At 42.8% G+C, this 9353-nt stretch overlaps 1 protein-coding gene across 1 annotated transcript in view; it reads left to right on the top strand.

Annotated features, from left to right (window-relative positions):
* The first annotated feature begins 329 nt into the window (after positions 1 to 329).
* The window catches only part of LOC121569584 (ras-related protein Rab-5C), a 33075-nt gene continuing 24051 nt past the window's right edge, over positions 330 to 9353 (top strand). Inside the window, exon 1 of the mRNA XM_041880674.2 lies at positions 330 to 467. The gene's annotated coding sequence lies outside the window, so the exon portion shown is untranslated. The remainder of the gene's footprint in view (positions 468 to 9353) is intronic.

Genomic DNA, 9353 nt, shown 5'->3' with positions numbered 1-9353 from the left:
CTAGGATGTGTTATTTTAGTGTTCCCTTTATTTTTTTTGAGCAGTGTATATCAATCTCGGATTCGGTTTTTATTTTGCGCTGGGGAGTGAGTGGCAACTGCCACTGCTTGCCACTTCTAAATTAGTCCCTTAAACCCGATCCTAGGCAAAATCAGTAGCATTAATACATTGTGGGAGGCAACAAGTCTGTCTAAGGAGACTACTCCTAAATAATCAGCCCTGACCAAATTTGTGTTCATTAATTTAGTAAACTACAGTTCCCAGGTTACCAAAGATAGATAATCAGATGGAAGCCACACCTTCAGGAAGTGGGAGGATCCCGGAAAAAAAATGCACTAAGCAGAAGTGAAGGCCGGGCCTATGTGTTGAGCAGTCGATGTGAGCTGCGATAGAGAGAAAAGTCGTCATTGTGTAAATTGAGAGTATACGAAGAAAAGGGAACGCATATTTGACCTTTGCCTTTAACGGTAAGCTGTAAACTATATTATTTTGGTTCAGATTTCCACTGTCAAATTTTGCTCAATCAACCAGACAGTAAACTAACGTTAGCTAGCTACCTATATAGCCAGATATACGCTAGCTAGCGACTGTCAGATTGATATGTTAAATGGGACTGATTACTTGTCCAGATAGCTAATGAGGTAACTAGTTAGCAAACAATAAAATGCTTTGTTCATCATTTGACCAAATAGTTATTTCTCTTTAGATGTTTGATTTACCCCGTCTTTTCTGTGCGATGTCATCATAAACTTAGCTAGCTAACTTGGCTATCGTCCTGTATTGTTTTTACTGGCAGTAACGTTAATTTACAGTGGACCTTTTGTCGTTGTCTACTCAGCTAACAAGCTACTCAACTTCAGCTTTTAATGGCATTATATAACAGTTAAAAAATTGTCTAGCTTTAAAAAGCTAGCTAGTTACTGTGACTTAGTGGGCTAGCTAGCTAAATTACAGTAATGTCATGTGTTAGATTTGTTATTGTATTTCATAGCTAGTTAGCCTTTAACTGACAGCTAACTAACTATATAGCTAGAAGATTTTCCTTTTGGTCCAATCAATTTGATAAACATTTCATATGTTGATTTCTATCTTTCAAACGAGTATCTTAGCTCATTGCCATTGGCGTCAGCAGGCTCTTGGTATCTGTGATGATGACCGATAGTATGAGGAAGTTTGAAACCCACTAACTTAATGGTTCCTGCCTGGTAATGATCACGAAACATTCCATCTTGCAGTAACTCACATGTCACCTGGTCTTTTACGTTAATTGTTATCTTGCCACTGATTCTAATTGTTTACTTAGCTAGGTCTCAAAACATAGTAATTTCTTCATTTTGCATAATTGGAGTTCAAAGTTCATGGCTGTGTCTAATTAGGCTCATCATTTTGAATGTTATCATTGCTGAGTTACAGTTTGGGTCTGTACTTGGTGTGTCAATGGTGGTACAGGTAGGTCAGTTGTCTGATGTAGCCCTCATCGTGTGAGTCTGTGTCATGTTACTTTTGTGTGAATGCATGCCTCTTTTTCTCTGGTCTATGGTGGTATCCCTCATAACTTACTGTGTCTCATCAGTCCTGTACCCTTGTTCACTGCTTCACCTTTACTGCAGGTCATCTATGGCAGTTGTTCCCCCGGAACTCAGTTCGGCTTTCAACTTACTCTTGAAAGTTGTAATGGTAGAATGCACAAGGTGCAATTACGAAATTGGGTAGTGCATCATCTGTTTCCCTCTTGTCATGTCAGTCATTGCATACCTTAGAGCAGAGTTTCCCAACCCCCCCCCCCCTGGGTGCACGTTTTGGTTTTTGCCCTAGCACTATACAGCTGATTCAAATAACCAACTCGTCATCAAGCTTTAATTATTGGAATCAGCTGTGTAGTGCTAGGGCAAAAAACTAAACTTGCTTGAAGAGCGTGTTATGTCATGACTTACCTGGACCACCTATTGAGATGTACCTTTTGTTATGTAAATAATTTGTTAAATGGGGTGAAAAGGAGACTGGAGTGCCACTTTGTTGTATGCTCTTGCAAGCTGAAAAGTGGCCTGGGCTTGAGTCTTTTTGGTAAAACACCAGGGTAAATCCTCATTGGAAACTCGTTGGTGTGTTATGGCTCAATAACAGGACTGAAGTTGGACCTTTTGAAATGGAGCGGAGAAGGGATTTTTAATAACTTGCCTAAGCTGCTGCCGTGTTATGGTGTGGACCTTGTCCTTATAGAGAGTGGTGACACATTTTGACACACAGGCAAACATGATTTAAAAGGCAATATTACTAGGTGGTATAAAATGTTTGTTTGATTTGGTGTTGTAAGCCTAGTTAAAGTTTCAATTATATTTTAAAATATTCCTGACAGAATGGCTAGTAAAATAACATCCATCTGCGTGAGACCCAACACTTTTCAATGTTCAATCCGAAGTAGGCCTAGCCTAATTGGTATGCGTTAGTGTGGTCAGAAAGGTTGTAATGCAATGGAGTCGATGGAGGAATGAATGAATCGGGTGTGTAGGAGGAGAAGCATGCCCATTCACAACAGGTAATTCTGATGACTCCGCAAAAGTGAAGATATCCTGTAGGTGTTTACATTTTTCTATTACCCAAGCTGGAGAGTTCTATGTTCAGTGGTTACTGGTCAGTGGTCAGTTTGCTACCACACCTGTTTGAGACTGACAAGATCAATGTATGCCTATTGAGGTTCCCCCCTATTGGTTAAACCACAACAATTTAGGCCTAAACAAATGAAAAATAATTTCATTAAGTTTGAGTCATTAATAAATAAGTGTGTGTGGCGCAGTGGTCTAAGGCACTGCATCGCAGTGCTAGCTGTGCCACTAGAGATCCTGGTTCGAATCCAGGCTCTGTCGTAGCCGGCCGCGACCGGGAGACTCATGGGGCGGCGCACAATTGGCCCAGCGTCGTCCAGGGTAGGGGAGGGAATGGGCGGCAGGGATGTAGCTCAGTTGGTAGAGCATAGCGTTTGCAACGCCAGGGTTGTGGGTTCGATTCCCACGGGGGGCCAGTATAAAAAATTATGTATGCACTCACTAACTGTAAGTCGCTCTGGATAAGAGCGTCTGCTAAATGACTAAAATGTAAAAAAAATGTAATGTAAATGTTCCTCACAGGCAGCGGAGACACCCACTAACCCCACCCTGACACTTTATCTCTGCAGCTGAGGAGCACAATGTGAAAGGTCCTGTCTGGGGCTCTTATCTCTCACACTAGCACCATGCTCAAACTGAATGGGGGGTTGGGGTTTAGCCTAGTAGGCCTATGCAAAAGCAGATGCTTTTTACTTAGGGTTGAAAAGCTACTGGTAATTTTCAAAAGTTACCTGAATCTTTGGTCATTTTTGGTAATTTATACTTTAATGTGGGAAAAAAATATTAATATAGTATATATTTTTTTTTTTATATCTGTGTCCATATTGTCAATGAGTTTCTAGTAGATGGACCATATGGTTCAAGAGAAAATAGCCTAATTCATGAAAAAAGGATCTAGGTGTTATTTTCAATTAATACTGCAACTATTGTATTTTTCTACAAATGCCACCAGTTTGGCCCCAAAACATTTACTAAAAAGACATATTGACATAGGAAAATAAATAAGTGTGTAAAAAATATATAATGGATATTTTATGCTGCCTGAAACCCTTGTATTTTACAGAAATGGTATTCACTAAGTTTGTTGATATTTAGGATGATTTACTATTTTGTCATTTTAAAATGATCTTATTTGATAAAAAACACACGTGTGTGTATATACACTGCTCAAAAAAATAAAGGGAACACTAAAATAACACATCCTAGATCTGAATGAATGAAATAATCTTATTAAATCCTTTTTTCTTTACATAGTTGAATGTGCTGACAACAAAATCACACAAAAACTATCAATGGACCTCCCTACAACGCCTGGGCATGCTCCTGATGAGGTGGCGGATGGACTCCTGAGGGATCTCCTCCCAGACCTGGACTAAAGCATCCGCCAACTCCTGGACAGTCTGTGGTGCAACGTGGAGTTGGTGGATGGAGCGAGACATGATGTCCCAGATGTGCTCAATTGGATTCAGGTCTGGGGAACGGGCGGGCCAGTCCATAGCATCAATGCCTTCCTCTTGCAGGAACTGCTGACACGCTCCAGCCACATGAGGTCTAGCATTGTCTTGCATTAGGAGGAACCCAGGGCCAACCGCACCAGCATATGGTCTCACGAGGGGTCTGAGGATCTAATCTCTGTACCTAATGGCAGTCAGGCTACCTCTGGCGAGCACATGGAGGGCTGTGCGGCCCCCCAAAGAAATGCCACCCCACACCATGACTGACCCACTGCCAAACCGGTCATGCTGGAGGATGTTGCAGGCAGCAGAACGTTCTCCACGGCGTCTCCAGACTCTGTCACGTGCTCAGTGTGAACCTGCTTTCATCTGTGAAGAGCACAGGGCGCCAGTGGCGAATTTGCCAATCTTGGTGTTCTCTGGCAAATGCCAAACGTCCTGCACGGTGTTGGGCTGTAAGCACAACCCCCCACCTGTGGACGTCGGGCCCCTCATACCACCCTCATGGAGTCTGTTTCTGACCGTTTGAGCAGACACATGCACATTTGTGGCCTGCTGGAGGTCATTTTACAGGGCTCTGGCAGTGCTCCACCTGCTCCTCCTTGCACAAAGGCGGAGGTAGCAGTCCTGCTGCTGGGTTGTTGCCCTCCTACGGCCTCCTCCACGTCTCCTGATGTACTGGCCTGTCTCCTGGTAGCGCCTCCATGCTCTGGACACTACGCTGACAGACACAGCAAACCTTCTTGCCACAGCTCGCATTGATGTGCCATCCTGGATGAGCTGCACTACCTGAGCCACTTGTGTGGGTTGTAGACTCAGTCTCATGCTACCACTAGAGTGAAAGCACCGCCAGCATTCAAAAGTGACCAAAACATCAGCCAGGAAGCATAGGAACTGAGAAGTGGTCTGTGGTCACCACCTGCAAAACCAGTCCTTTATTGGGGGTGTCTTGCTAATTGCCTATAATTTCCACCTGTTGTCTATTCCATTTGCACAACAGCATGTGAAATGTATTGTCAATCAGTGTTGCTTCCTAAGTGGACAGTTTGATTTCACAGAAGTGTGATTGACTTGGAGTTGCATTGTGTTGTTTAAGTGTTCCCTTTATTTTTTTGAGCTGTGTGTGTGTGTGTGTGTGTGTATGTATGTATGTGTATATATATATATATATATATATATATATATATATATATATATATATACACATACATACAGTTGAAGTCGGAAGTTTACATACACCTTAGCCAAATACATTTAAACTCAGTTTTTCACAATTCCTGACATTTAATCCTAGTAAAAATGTCCTGTTTTAGGTCAGTTAGGATCACCACTTTATTTTAAGAATGTGAAATGTCAGAATAATAGTAGAGAGAATGATTTATTTCAGCTTTTATTTCTTTCATCACATACCCAGTGGGTCAGAGGTTTACATACACTCAATTAGTATTTGGTAACCTTGCCTTTAAATTGTTTAACTTGGGTCAAACTATTCCGGTAGCCTTCCACAAGCTTCCCACAATAAGTTGGGTGAATTTTGGCCCCTTCCTCCTGACAGAGCTGGTATAACTGAGTCAGGTTTGTAGGCCTCCTTGCTCGCACACGCTTTTTCAGTTCTGCCCACAAATTTTCTATAGGGTTGAGGTCAGGACTTTGTGATGGCCACTCCAATACCTTGACTTTGTTGTCCTTAAGCCATTATGCCACAACTTTGGAAGTATGCTTGGGGTCATTGTCCATTTGGAAGACCCATTTGCGACCAAGCTTTAACTTCCTGACTGATGTCTTGAGATGTTGCTTCAATATATCCACATAATTTTCCTTCCTAATGATGCCATCTATTTTGTGAAGTGCACCAGTCCCTCCTGCAGCAAAGCACCCCCACAGCATGATGCTGCCACCCCCGTGCGTCACGGTTGGGATGGTGTTCTTCGTCTTGCAAGCTGCCCCCTTTTTCTTCCAAACATAACGATGGTCATTATGGCCAAACAGTTCTATTTTTATTTCATCAGACCAGAGGACTTTTCTCCAAAAAGTATGATCTTTGTCCCCATGTGCAGTTGCAAACCGTAGTCTGGCTTTTTTATGACGGTTTTGGAGCAGTGGCATCTTCCTTGCAATATAGGATTCGTTTTACTGTGGATATAGATACATTTGTACCTGTTTCCTCATGCATCTTCACAATGTCCTATGCTGTTGTTCTGGGATTGATTTGCACTTTTCGCACCAAAGTACATTCATCTCTAGGAGACAGAACGCGTCTCCTTCCTGAGTGCTATGACAGCTGTGTGGTCCCATGGTGTTTATATTTGTGTACTATTGTTTGTACAGATGAACGTGGTACCTTCAAGCATTTGGAAATTGCTCCCAAGGATGAACCAGACTTGTGGAGGTCTATAATGTATTTTCTGAGGTCTTGGCTGATTTATTTTGATTTTTCCATGATGTCAAGCAAAGAGGCACTGAGTATGTAAACTTCTGACCCACTGGAATTGTGATGCAGTGAATTACAATTGAAATAATCTGTTTGTAAACATTTGTTGGAAAAGGTACTTGTGTCACGCACAAAGTAGATGTCCTAACTGACTTGCCAAAACTATAGTTTGTTAACAAGAAATTTGTGGAGTGGTTGAAAAACAAGTTTTAATGACTCCAACCTAAGTGTATGTAAACTTCCGACTTCAACTGTGTGTGTGTATATATATATATACACACACACAGTGGGGAGAACAAGTATTTGATACACTGACGATTTTGCAGGTTTTCCTACTTACAAAGCATGTAGAGGTCTGACATTTTTTATCATAGGTACACTTCAACTGTGAGAGACGGAATCTAAAACAAAAATCCAGAATCACATTGTATGATTTTTAAGTAATTAATTTGCATTTTATTGCATGACATAAGTATTTGATACATCAGAAAAGCAGAACTTAATATTTGAAACAGAAACCTTTGTTTGCAATTACAGAGATAATACGTTTCCTGTAGGTCTTGACCAGGTTTGCATACACTGCAGCAGGGATTTTGGCCCACTCCTCCATACAGACCTTCTCCAGATCCTTCAGGTTTCGGGGCTGTCGCTGGGCAATACGGACTTTCAGCTCCCTCCAAAGATTTTCTATTGGGTTCAGGTCTGGAGACTGGCTAGGCCACTCCAGGACCTTGAGATGCCTCTTACGGAGCCACTCCTTACTTGCCCTGGCTGTGTGTTTCGGGTCGTTGTCATGCTGGAAGACCCAGCCACGACCCATCTTCAATGCTCTTACTGAGGGAAGGAGGTTGTTGGCCAAGATCTCGTGATACATGGCCCCATCCATCCTCCCCTCAATACGGTGCAGTCGTCCTGTCCCCTTTGCAGAAAAGCATCCCCAAAGAATGATGTTTCCACCTCCATGCTTCACGGTTGGGATGGTGTTCTTGGGGTTGTACTCATCCTTCTTCTTCCTCCAAACACGGCGAGTGGAGTTTAGACCAAAAAGCTCTATTTTTGTCTCATCAGACCACATTACCTTCTCCCATTCCTCCTCTGGATCATCCAGATGGTCATTGGCAAACTTCAGACGGGCCTGGACATGCGCTGGCTTGAGCAGGGGGACCTTGCGTGCGCTGCAGGATTTTAATCCATGACAGCGTAGTGTGTTACTAATGGTTTTCTTTGAGACTGTGGTCCCAGCGCTCTTCAGGTCATTGACCAGGTCCTGCCGTGTAGTTCTGGGCTGATCCCTCACCTTCCTCATGATCATTCATGCCCCACGAGGTGAGATCTTGCATGGAGCCCCAGACCGAGGGTGATTGACCGTCATCTTGAACTTCTTCCATTTTCTAATAATTGCGCCAACAGTTGTTGCCTTCTCACCAAGCTGCTTGCCTATTGTCCTGTAGCCCATCCCAGCCTTGTGCAGGTCTACACTTTTATCCCTGATGTCCTTACACAGCTCTCGGGTCTTGGCCATTGTGGAGAGGTTGGAGTCTGTTTGATTGAGTGTGTGGACAGGTGTCTTTTATACAGGTAACGAGTTCAAACAGGTGCAGTTAATACAGGTAATGAGTGGAGAACAGGAGGGCTTCTTAAAGAAAAACTAACAGGTCTGTGAGAGCCGGAATTCTTACTGGTTGGTAGGTGATCAAATACTTATGTCATGCAATACAATGCAAATTAATTACTTAAAAATCATACAATGTGATTTTCTGGATTTTTGTTTTAGATTCCGTCTCTCACAGTTGAAGTGTACCTATGCAAAAAAAATTACAGACCTCTACATGCTTTGTAAGTAGGAAAACCTGCAAAATTGGCAGGTTATCAAATACTTGTTCTCCCCACTGTATTTACATATACATATACAGTGAGGGGAAAAAAGTATTTGATTCCCTGCTGATTTTGTACGTTTGCCCACTGACAAAGAAATGGTCTATAATTTTAATGGTAGGTTTATTTGAACAGTGAGAGACAGAATAACAACAACAAAATCCAGAAAAACGCATGTCAAAAATGTTATAAATTGATTTGCATTTTAATGAGGGAAATAAGTATTTGACCCCCCTCTCAATCAGAAAGATTTCTGGCTCCCAGTTGTCTTTTATACAGGTAACGAGCTGAGATTAGGAGCACTCTCTTAAAGGGAGTGCTCCTAATCTCAGCTTGTTACCTGTATAAAAAACACCTGTCCACAGAAGCAATCATTCAATCAGATTCCAAACTCTCCACCATGGCCAAGACCAAAGACCTCTCCAAGGATGTCAGGGACAAGATTGTAGACCTACACAAGGCTGGAATGGGCTACAAGACCATCACCAAGCAGCTTGGTGAGAAGGTGACAACAGTTGGTGCGATTATTCGCAAATGGAAGAAACACAAAAGAACTGTCAATCTCCCTTGGCCTGGGGCTCCATGCAAGATCTCACCTCGTGGAGTTGCAATGATCATGAGAACGGTGAGGAATCAGCCCAGAACTACACGGGAGGATCTTGTCAATGATCTCAAGGCAGCTGGGATCATAGTCACCAAGAAAACAATTGGTAACACACTACGCCGTGAAGGACTGAAATCCTGCAGCGCCCACAAGGTCCCCCTGCTCAAGAAAGCACATATACAGGGCCGTCTGAAGTTTGCCAATGAACATCTGAATGATTCAGAGGAGATCTGGGTGAAAGTGTTGTGGTCAGATGAGACCAAAATCGAGCTCTTTGGCATCAACTCAACTCGCCGTGTTTGGAGGAAGAGGAATGCTGCCTATGACCCCAAGAACACCATCCCCACCGTCAAACATGGAGGTGGAAACATTATGCTTTGGGGGTG

The sequence above is a fragment of the Coregonus clupeaformis genome, chromosome 30, assembly GCF_020615455.1.
Source record: "Coregonus clupeaformis isolate EN_2021a chromosome 30, ASM2061545v1, whole genome shotgun sequence".
NCBI classification, from domain to species: Eukaryota; Metazoa; Chordata; class Actinopteri; order Salmoniformes; family Salmonidae; genus Coregonus; species Coregonus clupeaformis.
This window is presented reverse-complemented; position numbering and strand designations above follow the sequence as displayed.